This window comes from Benincasa hispida, chromosome 6 (genome assembly GCF_009727055.1).
Source record: "Benincasa hispida cultivar B227 chromosome 6, ASM972705v1, whole genome shotgun sequence".
Taxonomy (NCBI): Eukaryota; Viridiplantae; Streptophyta; class Magnoliopsida; order Cucurbitales; family Cucurbitaceae; genus Benincasa; species Benincasa hispida.
The window spans coordinates 55,640,702-55,658,026 of NC_052354.1; the positions used below are offsets into that span (position 1 = coordinate 55,640,702).

The window sequence follows — 17,325 nt, forward strand, 5'->3', positions numbered from 1 at the left end:
TAGATGAGTCAATATAGCCTGGTAAGACTACAAGGGTTCTTATCTTTCGAAAAGAACTATACAGGTCGAATTTGTGATTTTTTATATTAGTGAAAGAAAGGTAAAAATAAAGAATCCAAAGAGTCAAATGACCATAAAGAGTTGAAATAAAGAAAAGATTCAATAGACTCTGACTCAATTGACATTGACACTGACTCGTGAGGAAATTGTTGGGATTTGTGTCCTAATTCTCCCTGAGTCTTGTTGTTTTGTAAAGATACACATTGTTTAATGAATAAAATAAGTGCTATTTAATTCTGGCATTTACTCATACAATAAATAAAGCTCTTTGGTTATCTTATGTGAACTTAAGCATGTATATTTGATATACAAGTAGATCATGCCTCAAGTGATAACCTAAATAGGTCTGTAGTATAAGGATTAATGTGGGATACCTGATCCTAGTGATACTATGGATATGGCTTGCTTTGTAGAAGTTTGCAAGTGTTGTAAACTACTACAGATGATAGACCCTGACCATTTATGTGGAGACGTACGAGCGGGTTTGTCCTATACAAAGAGTTTGTATAAGACCTGGACCACGAGATGACTAGACTCTGTATATAATGTCGTTGATACTAAAGACTTACATCTCACCTAAACGACCATAGGTGACATGACCTCAATCCTGAGTGTTTTGGGAACTCTTGCCTTTGAGGGTGGTCCTTTGATTAGTATGGGTGAGAGTGACCAGATTGCCAACTCAACATGCCTACTTTTTTGGGGACTTGTCTGATATGGGAGCTGGGAACTCAATCCACAAGATGGAATTCACTCCTTTCCCGAAGTAGGGATAAGTAGAGAGATTGCTCCCTTAAGGGCTGATTCTAGGACTTGAACATAATGGCCACAGCTTCTCTTTGGAAGAGAAGACTAAGTCATAGTAGAACTATGACTTATGTTCATTAGAGGGATCAATGGTACTTAAGGAGACAGATGTAACTACAGGGGCATAACGATTATTGGCCCAACTGTACTTACGAGCGATCTGTGAAGGGTTATCGTACTGCTCATTAGTTAAGATGGACACATAATATATCTGTGGTAAGGAGAGTTCAGCTGTCAGTCTTTAGTAGAGTGCCTGACAATGAACGAATGGTGGATCCCGTGACTAAAGAGTTTAGTCAGTTATTCACGTACTGTTGGAGCTTCGAGCTATAGGTTCATAAGGTCTTCTTGGTAGCTCAATGGATTCAATTGAAGATCAGTTCTTGGTGTTGATTTGAAAAGTTCAAATTGACAAGAGGTATTTTGATTATATGTGATATAATCGGTTTGATGTATGAGATACATCTAGTGGAGGATTGATGTAAATGAGATTTACATTAAATACCATGGAATAAAAAAAGTACATGGTTTATATGTTTCATGAGATGAAATATTAAAACTATAGGTTATAGATATAGTATGATAAATTGGTTATCATTTATATTTATAATAATATTAATTATCGAATAATTAATTCTTTTTCTCTAATAACCAAGTAAGTGGGTGGTTATTGGAATCATGGTAACCGTGAGTTTAAAAGAAAAATGGTTTTCCTATTTTGAAAAGAAGTTTTTACAAAAGGTTAAAAAAAGTTTTTGAGATTTCTCTCGGCAAAAAGGGATCTCAGGGTAGTTGTCAACTAAATATAGATTTACTAAATGATGACTGGGCCTAAACAATCGTGCAGTGGCGAGCTAAACGATCGTGCAATATTTACTAAACAATCGCATAGTTTTGCCAGACGATCGTTTGCCCTAAGTAAATGATCGTGTAGTGTCTGTAGGCGACAGACCGAGCTAAACGATCGCATAGTTCTGCTAGATCGCTTAGCTTTATCTAAACGATTGGGCATCGACCTATACGATAAGTCTCTGCCATCTCTCACTTACCCAATTCTGTACGCGATTGGTGTTTTCTCTGTTCGTATGCCTCATACCAAGTTCGAACAGAGTCCACCCTCTGGATTCTCACACTGAGAATACCAAGGTAGCCTTGTTGGTGGTGTCAGACTCAACTTGACATCGTAGAGATTTTCTAAAGGCCGTTCATGTTGCTGAGGAGTTCATAACGGAGGAGATTGTTGAGGACGAGTGTGAAGTGTTCGTGCTGTGTTCGTTGCGGTGTTGCAGTCGTGTAGATCGAGCGTTCGAGGTTGTTGTTGTTCGAGCGTTCGTGCGCAACGGAGTGTGGAGACGCTTCTGCCAATGTTCGTATGGTTTTTCCTTTTGTGCATTTGTAACTTTCATGCTGTAATTTCTATATGAATTGTATAACTACTTGTTTGGAAATCGACTGTAAATGTAATGTTCATTTATGATTGTGATTTGGAATAATCTTATTCCACTGCTCATGAAAATCGCGAATTCGGTTTTCTTCAAAGATGAGCAATATTAAAAAATGTAAGAAATGTCAAGAGAAATAACATATCAATGTTTGGAAGCCTCTAACTTTTTTACCTGAGACTCCTTGAATTGAGGCACGGGCTCATAATTAATCTTGCTAACTTGTTCTGAACATGGTTGAGGATCAACATCTTCATCATCATTGGTCTAGGGGAATTCTTTGATAAGATCGGCCTCGGTGCCACAAACAATGGGAAACTCTGAACAGTTTTCCAATGTCAGCATGGAATGTGCAAAATGATGGATAGTATGGACCTCAACTGGCTCGAGGTCTTGAGTCTCCAGGTGAGACTCAATAGACTCCTGCTGATACTTAGAAAAACCATTAGCAAGTTCATACATTAAAGAACTCAACGTCTTATCTTGGCCTTGAGTTTGAGGAATCGTCTTTTCAACGGGATGGTCGATGCCAGTCACTTCACTGCTCACCTTGGTAGTCTTAGAAGATTGCAACAAGGACTTCTTAAAGTCTCCTAAATAATTCAGTGATATGAGCAACAAGGTCACTCAGACTCTGAAACTCAGCTCTAACTTCAGATCCGAAATGGAAGTTATCCTACTGGAAACTCAATAATTCCTGTTGACTAAAGTAGGGTTCCTGCACAAACTCACCATAACTATTAGAAAGTTCCCTAAAAAAATCTTCTAATGACATACCTAAACTGGCAGAAGAAACGTTCATCAACATTAAGCTTGGGCCAGGCATCTCCCAAGGGGAATAGTAATTGCGCTTATGACCATAAAAAAACTGAGGACATGTTTCGGATAGATGACCTTAAATCAAACATATTCGACATGTCTCAAGCTCCTGCAATTTCCTAGTAGCCAAAACTTGAATAAGAGAGGTTAGTTCATATATTTGATTTTTAAACTCATTAAATTCACTTACCTCTTGCTCTTGCCGCTAGGCTGGTTTCGCATAAAGTGCGTAGTAGATATTCATGTCATCTGTCATGAGAAAACAAGTAGACACAAGACAAAGAAAAATATTTTTGGATTTTTAAAGTTAAGTAAAATTCAACTAAAATAGATTAATTGGCTTGCCTCCTCGACAACGACGCCATTTTAATCAAACCGAGATTTACGTCGTTAATAAACCCCATATCCAATTAAAAGAAGATTTATAATACACCGAACTATTCTTATCACTACAAAACGTAGCAACAATGGTAAGTACGGGGTTGAACTACAGAGAGACCAAGAAATAAATCTTTCTTAAGCTAAATTTGACTATGAAAGCAGGAAAAAATTGGGTTTTGGTTTTTGGACAAATTGGAAACATACAATAAACTAAAATGCAAAGGGTAAATGTAATTTAGGAATGAAGTCCATTTAATTCCTAAAGTAAGAGGGAGAATTTTATGCAATTTCTATCATGAAACTCAATAAATAAACAAACATTCAATTCATGTGTGCATAACTACCAAAGTGATATAATTTAACTAGTTTCTACAAAAGTCGACAACTAATTAAAACAAAATCAATCAATTAAGGTTGGAAAGCCAATACCCTAATTTAACTACATACTTCTAAATTCTACTGGGTTCTCAAAGATCATATAGAATTAAAAATCATATGCATTAAGAATGAGGATTCAATTATGTGATTAATTGACCGGATAGCCTTATTCGATTAACCAACATATTCTTCGAATCTAGATTGAACACAAAGGAAACGCGTGGGCTTGAAATCAACTAGCTAAGACATGCGATTATGGTAGGTTCATCACTCCAACACATAACTTCAAATATGAATTATGACAAGATTCAAAGAAAGCATGGAATTGAAGAACGTAAAATTCAATCAAAGAAATCTCAAGAAAATCACATTAAACCTTTTACTCAACAAAATTAGATGGAATCACCTCTTACTTCATAGAAAAATCAAGAAAACCATCCAATTTGTCAATTGCAACCCGAAATAAAATATAAAACTAACCTATGGATACTGAAAATACAAAGGGAAAAGAAGAAAACCATCTCTCCACGACCTTAATGAATTCCAACATTCTTTTAACCTAAAAACTGAATAGAGTATATATAGAAGTTGAGGCTAGCATTGCAACACTAGTCAGAGCATTGCAACGCTCTTATTGACAACAACCCTCGAGCGTTGGAGTGGTATTGCATCGTTGTTGTGACTTTCCCTTGCGACAGGCTTGTGCGTACAGACACTTAGCATTCAGTTAATCATCGCAGCCTTACAACGCTAAAGGTAGTGTTGTGACGCTGTCCTACATCCTTAGCTTCTGTCGTTGCGCGGGCATTGAAGCTATGCATGTACGAGCATTGTGACGCTCTAATAAGGGCAGTTTGGTCATTTCCACTCATTTGAATTCCAGATGCTCAAATCACCTCTAAATTACTTCGAATTAACCCTGCTTGACTTCGAACGCTCAGTTATACTTCTTAGTTGCTCCATACCTATAAAATAGGATAATAAACATTAAAAACCTACTAATGAGCTCAAATTAAGCTATGAATAATAACTTTTTTTTTAGAGCTATCAGTGACTTAATGAGTTATGGAGGATTGAAAATAATAAAAATTGTGTCATGATTTGGAAAAGAAGACTAGTTTAATAGAGAGAATTTTGTTGAAAACCACATTTTATTTGGGTAACTGGATCTTGGAAAAGAAAAATCAATAATTGAGATTTTAAACTAAACTGACCCTTAGACATAAATAAAATATAATATTAAATTATTTTTCTTTTTAAATTTGTTTTCTTTTTTTAAAAATCCAAAAAAAAGTTAAAACTCATAATGTGTCTAAAACTAGTCGTTAGACACAAACATAAAAAAATATTAAATTCATTTTCCTTTTAAATCCATTTTCTTTTTAAAACCAATTCAAAAATCAAAAGGCCACCATGTGTCACTCCTCCATTGTTCCAAATTGCACCTTTCGATTGAGTTAATTTGATTAATTTTGCTGTCATGTCACCACTTCGAGTATTTTTCTGTTACCATTTTCTCCCCTGTAACTAGGATCACCTCAATTCGTGTGTTGTTTTATTTAGCTGTCTTAAACAACCTTGTAGTTCATCAGATGGATGTAAAGACTGTATTCATGAATGATGAATTTGAAGAAGAGATTTACATGGAATAGTCTAAAGGCTTCGTAGTCCATGGTCAAGAGAGCAAGGTTTGTAAGTTAGATAAATCTCTTTATGGCTTGAAATAAACTCCTAAGCAATGACATGAAAAATTTGATAACCTAATCTTGTCTAAAGGTTTCAAAGTCACCATCATATGTTTGTATATAGATGATTTGTTGATTTTTGGATTAAACTTGCACATTATAAATGATGTGAAATCCTTATTGAGTGAAAACTTTGATATGAAAGACTTAAGAGAAACAGATGTTGATGTAATCTTAGGTATAAAAGTAACTAGGTCTAAAAAGGGAATTTCTCTGGATCAATCTCATTATATAGAAAAGATTCTGAAGAAATATAATTACTTGAATGTAAACCAACATGTACTCCTTATGACCTTAGTGTTAAATTATTCAAGAATACTGGTGATAGAGTTAATCAATCTGAGTATGTGAGCATCATAGGCAGTCTTAGATACGTTGTTGACTACACTAGACTTGATATAACTTATGTTGTAGAATTACTATATAGGTTTACAAGTAGACCTAGTATAGAACATTGAAATACTTTAGAAAGGATTATGAGGTATTTGAAGAAAACTCATAACCTAGGATTACATTATCAAAAGTTTCTCGCTGTCTTGGAAGGGTTCAACGATCCTGACTAGAACTATCTCTCAGATGATTCAAAGGCTACCAATGACTATATTTTTAATATAGTAGGCAGAGTTGTCTCTTGGAAGTTCAAAAAACAAACTATCTTAGCCCAATCATGATGGAGTCAGAAATGATAGCACTAGTAACCAGCTAGTAAAGAAGCATGGTAGCTTAGAAGTTTGCTATCAGAGATTACCCTATGGGAAAAGCTGGTACCAACCATATTGATTCATTGCGATAGTACTACAAAAATCGCAAAAGCTCAGAACAGTTATTACAATGGAAAGAGATGACAAATACATCGTAAGCACAGTACCATTAGAGAGTTCCTCACTACTGGTGCAGTTAGAGTGGATCACATAAGAATTGATGAAAACTTGGCAGATCCTTTGACGAAAGGACTAGTCAGAGAGAAGGTTTTCAAAACCTTAGAAAGGATGAGACTCATGCCTATAGAAAGATGAATCATTGTAAGGAAAACCCGACCTGCAGACTGAAGATCCCAAGAAACAGGTTCAACCGGTAATAACTGATCACAAGTAATATGAAATGAATTATGCGAAAACGAACATAAAGTTCCCTTCTTATGACCTAGAGTTTGAGTATGATATCCTGAAGTGTAAGAAAAGTTGAAATTAGTTTTTAATGTGATATATACTTGATGTCATGTGGGGTACCTAGCTACAGGAGTATTCTTAATAGACTTACCTATGTGAATGTGGAAGTGGGGGTCGCTTCCTATGGAGTTTTAAGTAAACTCTTTAGAGCATTCACTAAACCGAGATACACGTGCTAGGCCTTAAAGCACAGACTTTCGAACTACACCCTAATAATGTTGTGTGTGAGATGTTGTTAGAGATAGAGTTCAAAACCAAAAGTTACTCTAGTATATTCTGATTCATCTACACTATGTAAAGGTTCAAGTCGTAAGACACTTTTGCTTATGCACAATATTGTACAAATTAATTTTGCTCAATGAAAAATGTTTTTCTTATGATTTTTAAATTTTCAAGTGGGGAATAGTGAAAATTTAATTGTAGATGAAAAAAATGCCTTTTTGAGAATCCCACATTACTAAGTTTAACAAGTGGAACCTCCTTTATAAACCTCCACCTTGAGTTATGGGTTTGGCCCCAAGGGTACCTATGTTTTAGAGAGGGTGAGGAGATAGAAAAATATGGGTAAGGTGGACATCCCACGTGCGTTGTTGATCGTATTTGTCTTCTATCCACCAGAGATTGCCATTCCAACAATTTCAAATTCTTTTTAAAAAAATGACATCAAATATTAATTCAAATTAGATTTGAAATACTTGAAGTACTTATATGTTATTAAAATTGAGAAAATTTGAGAGAAATGATACTAATTTGTATTTTTTTATAAAGATTATTTTCAAATATAGGAAAATGAATCAAAATATTTACAATTAGTAATAAAATATCATAATCTATCTGTAAAAGACTGCTACAACACTGTAATTTTATTTGTCATGATAGACACAGATAGTAGTCTATCGTTGTTTATCACGGACTATTACAGATAGATCGTGATATTTTGCTATTAGTTGTAAGCCTGTAAATATTTTTAACAGTTTTATCATTTAAAATAATTTCATTTTTTTAATGTTAAACACATATGGAAACTTATAAATAAATAAAAATATCGCTTTTACATTTCAATTGAAATAAACTGAACTATATCATACAATTTAAATAGTGTTTAGTTTTAAAATTAATGAACCCATTAGTCACAAAATTGAAACTTCATTTGACCAATTATAGACATTTTAAAGATTATATATTTATTTTACACGAGATTAAAAGATTATAAATTGAACTTGTAATTTAATAAAAATGTTTGACAACTTTTTTTTCTTTTTTTGAGAGAGAAATATCAGACAACTTTATATTATATGTTAAGCTTCGTAATTAGGTTAATGAGTATTTAAAATGGTGGCCATATAGGAAAGGAAACCGTGTTCATTATACTCGAATATAGGATTTCTTTTGATTATATCGTAATTTTCTAAAACTTATTATTAATATATAATACTTTCAATATTTAATTGTAAAAATATTGTAGTTTTGACTAAAAAAACTCTTCTATTGAAGATAAAATATACTATGTTAATAAAACAAATGTTTTTTTTAAACGATGCATGTAGAAAAGAAAAATATATCATATTCACGAGCCTTAGATGGTTTTTTCCAGAACCGCTTTATTATTTTCAACACTAGAACACAAGATGATGCTTCCCCTCATTTGCCAAATCATTCACACATTCAACCAAAATCAACGATCAATGAGGGTTTTGAAAGTAAAAATTGCCAAAATAAACTACAACATCGACGAGGAGAAGCTTGTTTCAAATAACTTGGCAGTAGGGATGTGTAGGAACCGACCAAAATCATAGAACCAGACCGAATCGACTAGTTTGGTCTTTTTTTTTTTAAAGAAGCAACTATCGATTCACTAAGTAGTCGAACCGACTGGTTCGGTTCGATCAACGATTCTCTATCCTGAAAAATCGATAAAAATCGAACCGAACCAATCCTATATATTAATATAAATAATATTTATTAAATATGATAATAAATATTATATTAAGTAAAAGTATTATTAAATATTAAATAATACTGATGAGTCCATAAGCCCAATCTTTTTGCCTAATTAAAAAAAACCATCAGTTATAAACCGACCCAACTTGAACCGATTCACGTTGGTTTGGTTCAGGAATCGAAATCGATGGAAATCGGTTTCCACGGTTTTGTTTACTTGAGAACCATGGACTTTCGTTCAGTTTATGGTTTGACCCAAAATTGGACCAAATTGAACCACGCCTACTTGTTAGATATATTTGGGAACAAAACCCTTTTCGTATATTTGACGATCGGTAAGGTTTTGATTTCGCCTTTTTACTTGGACCGGTATGGTCGGAGGCCAATTTTGTTATTGGGCTTGACCGGAATGGCTTTGTTCGTTGCTTTGGCTGGGCCTGGGCTCGAAATTTCTGGAGTATTCAGATATGAAACCAAAATGGGCCATTGGGCTTTGCGTGGTGGCCGTTTGTGCAGCCCTGTCGTTGTTTTGTATTGGGCTTGGGCCCATCACGTGGCTTTATTCGTCCGAAATATTCCCGTCAAGATTGCAGGCCGGCCCAAGGTTTTAGCCTGGCGGTCTCGTTGAGCCGGTTGGTAAGTGGTTTGGTGGCAATGACATATTTAGCATTTAGAGGAAATTAAGGTTTGGAGGGGACTTTTTTTGCCTAGCCAGAACGATGGCGGCGGTGACGGCTTTCTTTTGCTACTTTCCGCCGGAGACTAAGGGTTGAAAAGCTTGAAAGAAATCGAAACTCTCTTTGACGATGAAGAATTTCATTGAATAATAAATCATAACTATAAGTCTATTAAGTCTCATTTTAAATCATAACCTATGAAACACAAACATGGATACATATATGAGATATTTATAGGATACGACGATACGTTAATTTTTATAAAACTAGGATATAGATAAATTTAGCGTACAAGTTCATGATAATAATACAAAAAATAACATCTAAGATATTGAAGTACAATAGTCAATAAAATGCAATAGAAAAGTGGTCTTCTTGTAATCTTATTTCTCCCCCAATTAATATTGATTTCCATTTATTTGGTCTTCTACATATTTTAAGCCTACAAGTGAGCAGAGTGTTAAGTGATATAATATTAAATTTAACTTCCCCGTTAACTTAAACTTTTGAGTCAATAGATGATTAAAAGGAGGTGATGGGTTGTAAAAAAAAAAAATAAAAAAAAAAAATTGCTTAGTGAGGATGGTGAAATGATGGAATGATGGGGGGCCTACCTTTCCTTTTGTTTGTTTAATTGTTTTTTGAGTTAGGCTAACTTAGGCATTTGGGCCATTGGGCCATTGGGCTTTTAAAAAAACATGGGTTGTTGGAGTGTTTAAACTTGCTAAAATAAACTTGATTTCAAATGGAAAATATCTTCCCATTCTCTTCACGTGATTTTCTCTTTCCGTATCTAGGGTGCGATTTTCCCTTCCTCTTCCCAATGGTTCTCAACTCCTTTCTTCATAATTATCTTCTATCTTCTGTTCGATACTTTCTGAAGATTTTGTCAAAAACGAAGCACAATAGCCTTCAATCGGTCGTCGGTGCCATAACCATCCTCTTTCGCTCCTGATTCACAAGGTTAGCTATAAGGTTTTTTAATCAATTTTATTCTTCGATTTTCTTGTATGATCAAGTTTTCTAACATTTTGGATTTGTTCTCAATTTTTTTTCCTCATCCGACATCCTCTTAGATTTCGTCTTTGTTTTTAGGTCGGATTCTTCCTCAACTTTTCCATTCAGCTTCATTTCATTTTTAAATTTTGATTTTATTTGTGCTTTTGTACATTTCATTACTATTGAATGAAGTATGTTGATTTTACTAGTCAATTTGATGATTTTATTGTTTAATTGATTTTTTTTTTTTTCATTTTTAGATGAAATCCAGGGCTTCATGCAATATGAGGCATATTAGTCTATCACTTCATCTCCAAAGATTCTTCTTTTGATGTTTCATGAGTTAACTTTGGTTTTTAGGTTGAGAACTTCATTTTTTTTTTTTTTGCAAACAGTGATGTACTTCTCTATCATTGATAGATTAATATGACTTTAATGATATTTGTATATCATTGAGACTCGTATTCTAGTCTATTAGTAATATTAGTCTATATCACTAATAGACTTTGTCTTCTATCAATGTTATGAGTGCAACAGTAAAACTTTATCAACATTCAAGAATTCACAAAAAAGAATAGCTTGTTTGTGTGTTCTAATATTTATTTATTTAATTTGTGGGTAATATAACACAATATATTAGTGATAGACCCTATTAGTGATTTTTTATACTATCAAAATAGAAGTATTGGTAATGGACACATATTAATGATATAGTCTATGGTTGATAGACTTTAAGAGCTGGATCTTAATTAATTTATTGATTATGTTTGTCCTTTTTTTCATGTTAATGCTATTAATGAAGTTAAATTTCAAGTGATTGATGGAAGTAATTGAAAGTTATATGGATTGACATGAATGTACTATCTCCAGTTTTCAAGTCGACCTCGAAAATAAAGAATATTATCTATTGGTGAAGAGAAAAGTTACTTAAAATGAACGTGCGGTAGAAAGTGTAAATTTCCACCATTTTTATATTGATGTGGCATTACAATTTTCATAAGAATCATTTTGCTCGAGGAATAAAGAACATTCCTTTATCCATTTTTGTTAGTAGTAAATACATTCAATTTATTTGTGATCCAAGTTTTCAATGGTAACCTACAATTTTTGTCAGTACATTTTGATAGTGATTGGAGTTGTTGCTATGAAGAAAGTAGTTATAGTATGAAGTAACATCACTGTGAAGTCTATTGCTGATAGACTTCAACATGTATTAAAGATTAACATAACTTTTTCTCAATAAAAAGTACAAATGCACATAACTTGTAATGATTCAAGTTGTGATCCAACATTTTGTATTACTGATATGGTCTATCACAAATGTGTATCACAACATTTGATATGGACTTCAACACCTATTATGAATTAGTTGTTTAATTTGTAATTTTTCTTAATAAAAACCACAAATGCACATAATTTGCAATAATTCAACTCGTGATTCAATATTGTTCTATATTAATATGATATCAACTACATATGAAGGTAATGTCAAGTCTATCACTAATATGGTCTATTATTGATAGATTTTAGCATTCAATTAAGAGTCACAATTGTTTAATCCTTATAAGTTTACTCGATGGAAACAAAAAGACACATAACTTGTAACGATTCAATATGTGATCCAACATTTTTCTATATTAATACAACAAAATCAAGTACACATTGTGAAGTTTATCATTGATCTTTTCTATCGCTAAGATACTGCAAATATCCACAAAACTAAGTTTCTACAATATCCACAAACTTAATGTACCACAATTTGCACCAAACTAATGTACTACATTATAATCTTTTATTCTAGAAGTATGTCTTGTTTGTTTCTTTCTTTCTTCTGGTCTTTTGCATTTTCTAGTCTTTGTATTCTCAACATTTTCTTTGACGGGTTTAAGTTGTCTCTTCGGCCTCACATTTTCAACATTCTTTGTTATTTGCATAAATTTCATTTTTTCCTTTTCTTGAACAACTTGAAATGTCAACATTAAATTAGAAGTTAATAAATATATATCGAGTCTATCAGTCATAAAACAATATAGGAAATATTATAGGTTTCTATTATCCCTAATAGACTCTAATCAAAACACCCAAAAAAAAAAAAAAATTGTAGTGTGAATGAGCATTTACTCACATTCTAATGAAAACAAATTTAAATCCTTCAACTCTATTAATGATAAAAACCCATTGATGATAGACTCTAAAAAAAAGTAAATTAGTGATAAAAAAAAAAAACTATCAGTGCTAGACACGAATAAAAAAAAAAAAAAGTAGTGCAACTAAGCATTTACTCACATTCAAATGAACAAATTCAACATTAAGTCTATCATTGATAAAACCTGCAACTGAGCATTTACTCACATATATTCCAATGAAAACAAATTAAATATACTTCAAGTATATCTATCACGGATAAACTCTAATAATAATAATAAAAAAAAAACAGCACGGTAACTAATCATTAACTCACATTTCAATGAAAAGATGTGATAGAAATCACTGATAGACTCTAATCAACAACATCAACAAAAACAACAATAGATTCTAATCAACAACAAGAACCAAAAAAAAAAAAAAAAAAGCAAGAATGGAATCTAAGCAATGAAACTATACATTTACTTACTTTTCTTACTTTGTGTTGTCAGGACCGATTTCAACCTAATGGAGGAGGAATTTTACCAAAAATTGACTGATTCTCCCTCGCGCGATGGCTTTCTCACGGTCGATTTCAAATTTTTGGTTTCGTTAAAATGAATTGTCAAAACTGAAAGAACAAATGGAAGAAACAGGTTTCTCATGGCTGAATCGTCAAAACTGGAAGAACAATTGTTGAAACGCGACCACTTTCTCATGATCGACTTCAAGATTCCCTCGCGCGATCGCTTTCTCATGGCCCAAATTTCTGAAACTAGAAGACCAATGGAAGACGATGAAATAGGAAAAATAATTGTTAAAACTGGAAAACTAAAAAGGGAAGTGGCTAATCATTGGCTTTTCAAGGTTTTTTGGGACAATTGACAAAAATGGCCTATCTAGAGATTTGTTTTTGAAATTTAGACCCTTTCTACGAACATTATTTGTTTTACCCCACAATTTTACAAACAATGTAAAATTACTATATTTCCCTTCAATATTTCAAAAGTCACCAACCCTCTCCCAAAACCCCACTCGTTTTTAATGTTAATTTTTTTCCTTAGAACATCATTTTTAGCGTTTTCTGAACAATTTTGAGCCTAAAAGTTAATTTTTTCTATAAAAATCGGACCATTTTTTTCTTCTAGAAATTGGTCTCCACCTGATCGGGTTTCATACGAGGTTGACAGGGTATGTGACCAGGAGGGACTAATGGTGCCCAGCCGGGGTGGAAACTAAGAACGTTATATACTATTTTTTGGCCTCGTCTTCAACCTGCCCGGGTATGGGACTGGGCTAAAAAACAGTATGTTCGAAGTGCACTAATTCCCAGTCGGGCCCATGCAAATATGCACCAATTCCCGACCGGGCTTATGCAAAATATGTTCAAAGTACACTGATTCTCGGCTTGGCCCATGTAAGTATGCACCAATTCTTGGTCGGGCACATGCAAAATATGTTCAAAGTACACTAATTCCCGGTCGGGCATATGCAAGTATGCACCAATTCTCAGCCGAGCTCATGCAAAATATGTTAAAAGTACACTAATTGCCGGTCGGGCCCATGTAAGAATGCATCAATTCCCGGTCGGACACATGCAAAATATGTTCAAAGTACACTAATTCCCAACCGGCCCATGCAAGTAGGCACCAATTCCCGGTCGGGCTCATGCAAAATATGTTTGATCAATTTCTTTCATACCCGGTTAAGACTTGGTGAAGCCCGACCGAGTGATTTCAATCAATTTCCTTCATCCCTATTGAAGCCTGGCCAGGTATCTTAAACTATTTTGTACCCGGTGAAGCCTGATCGAGAATCTTAAAAAAAAAAAAAATCATATATTTTTTTATTTTTTTTTATAACTATATATATAAAAAAGAAACAATAAACCAAACACGCATAAATACAATCAAGTGAATTCTAACCTGGAAAATCAATTTTAGTAGATACTTTTTTGTATTGGAATGTGAAGAATTTTTTTGTCAATTAATTTTAGATGAATTATTTTTTTGTGAATAAATGTTTGTGGTGGAGAATTTTTGGTGAATTAATTTGGTAGGTTGGTTGTTGAAATTAAAAGTGAGAATTTAATAAGGGGCATAAAAACAATTATACAACCAAAATTTCTCATGCTTACATCATTTTTATCATCAAGGGGTTAAAAAAATTTGTTTTTAAAAAATAGGTCAAAAATACAAAATAAAACTCTAAAAAAAAGTCATTTTTATCAATTTTTTTTTTTTGAAAGCGGAAGAATAAAAGGGAAGAGGATGGGAAGGGGAAAGTGACTGATCGTGGGCTTCAAGAAAACACCGATAGTGAGCCTTTTAGTCTTTTACTATGGGCTGAAATCAAATGGTTCCATATTTGTCATTTCTTATATTTTTTTTTATATATCTGCAATTAATTTGGGTGAAATTTTCATATTTGCAAGTAGCCCACCTAATTTAATGTGGTTTGGTTTGGTTTTCTATAATTTTCTATTCTATTAATCGAGATTCGAACCAAAAAAATCGGTTCTTTTAGGCAGTGAACCAAGATGTCCACAAACTTTGGAGAAATCAAATTGAACCGGTCGTTCGATTCGTTTATGTCCGATTTGTCGGCTTGGACCGAGTTTTGCACATCCCTACTATGAATAAAATGTCGTTATGTAATGAAAATTAACCTAGTTTTGATGAGATTTTTCATGATAAGGATTAAATTATTACTTGTCAAAATTTAGAAACGAAATTGTTACCAATTATAGTTTAGATACTAGCTTGTTATTTCTATGAAAATTCAAGAACAAAAAGTGATTTTTTTTTATAATAATTTTAAACTATAAAACAATCAAAAAAATTTGATGAACAAATTATTAAACTTTTAACTTTTATCGATAACTACATGACTTAATAGGTATGCCTTAAAGTTAAGTTTAAGGAATAAATTTATAATATAACTTTTAATTAAATCAAAATATGTAAGACAATAACAATGTAGAAACAAAGACCTTTTTTCTTTAATCCTAAAAGAGTTTTTTTCACTTCTTCAAACATCCTAAAAAAGAGTTATTGTAAAAGAAAAGGATTGTCGTTTGTGAAATTTGAAAATGGGGAAATAGGATTGGTGAAATTTCAGAGCTAAAATAGGCAGAATGAAACCGACACATCGGTTTAAGGAAAAGTAGATTTTTTTTTAATCATTTTCTACTTGTCGTTTAGGCGACATGGAAATAGAAAACCCAAAACTTGAGTGTCAAAACGATTGGTGGGACAGTGAAACGTGCAAATACTTTGCATTCTACACTCCGTTTCTTTGCTTTTGGAACCTTCTAACCCTTAAAAGATCCCTTTTCTCTTCTATTTCAAATGCATTTTTCTTAGGATTTGAAATCTCTATTTTCTTAGGTCTCGTTCGACAACTATTTGATTTTTTTATTTTTTTTATATGAAAATAAAGTCTATAACTCTAATTCTACCTCCATGCCATCGCATACTACCAACGCATTCCTTCGACCGCATACACGTATACCATCGGCCGCATATCATAGGTCGTATCACTGCATGCCCTCGGCCGCATACTCTCGTGTAGCAAGGCCGCCGCATCACACCAACGCATAGTATCGTGCATAGCATCATCGTGTGACACCAACGCATAGTACTGCCGCATACCATCGACGCATACCTTCGGCCGCACACCTTAGCATTACCGTATGCCCTCGCATCACTGCATACTACCAACGCATTTCCTTCGGCCGCATACACGCATACCATTTTGTCCATCGCATCCATTGCGTCGTATGCGCACGTAGTACTGTTGCAACCATCGCATCCATCATGCCATGCGTAGTTCTAACCTCTCAAAACATTGGTTGCCGCATGTGTTTCACTTAGCCACACTTTGGCTTCCTTCAACGCCCCAAATAACCTCTAAAAACTTTATGGCTAACGCATGGCACCATACCAACGCATTGTCAAATACTTGGTCATTTTTGCCTTGGCTTCCAACGCATAGTTCCTTTTTGCCATTATACTTAACCCAATTTTTACTAGTTAAGGCTTTTCTAAAACTACTCAAGGAAAATCTATTCAACACTTAGAAATTTCCTTCACTTCAACATAGAATTTAATTTTCACCTACTTAAGTAGGAAAAATGGAAATCCGGGTTTCACATTTACTTCCCCCTTAAGAAAATTTCGTCCTCAAAATTTACTCGAACTAACTCTGGTTTAAGGTTTCACAACAACCACTGTTGTAACCTCTTATAACCTTGTCTATTACCATTCTTCCACTACGCTACTCTGATATCAACTTTCTTAGTTTGTCCAATGATACCTCACCTAGCCATCTCTAAACTAGATGTTGAACCAAACTATCCACAATATGACTTTTCTATCTCAAATACTAAATGAGAATAATTTAAATTCATACTTACCTTCCTTGGTAGATCTTCATGCAGTGTTGTGAGTTCAGCTCCGGTTGCCTGCTAGGTCATGCCACTTCTGCCATTCCTCTTAGTCTCACTTTGACTAATTTCTTAGGTTTCTCTTTAAACCTTTACTCTACCACACTTCCCTCTGGTTTTACTTAAACTCAACCCTCAGGTTTTTCTAACTCAACCCTCTGGTTTCCAAGAACATATACTTTGATACGAAACTAGTATCAACTAACCCTTCAACTTTCCCAGAAACTTATGCTTTGATACTAAGCTGGTATAAACTAATTCCTCAATTTTCCTAGAAACTTATGCTCTGATACCAAGTTATCACACCCCGTCTCAGACTACCCTTTGAGCCTAGGA

The 17,325-nt window shown here is 33.7% G+C and overlaps 1 long non-coding RNA gene across 1 annotated transcript; it reads left to right on the forward strand.

Annotated features, from left to right (window-relative positions):
* The first annotated feature begins 10,160 nt into the window (after positions 1-10,160).
* LOC120079480 lies at positions 10,161-12,516 on the forward strand. Its single transcript, XR_005482243.1, has 2 exons — positions 10,161-10,382; positions 10,679-12,516. It is a non-coding gene; the product is annotated as an uncharacterized LOC120079480 (long non-coding RNA).
* Positions 12,517-17,325: the final 4,809 nt, after the last annotated feature.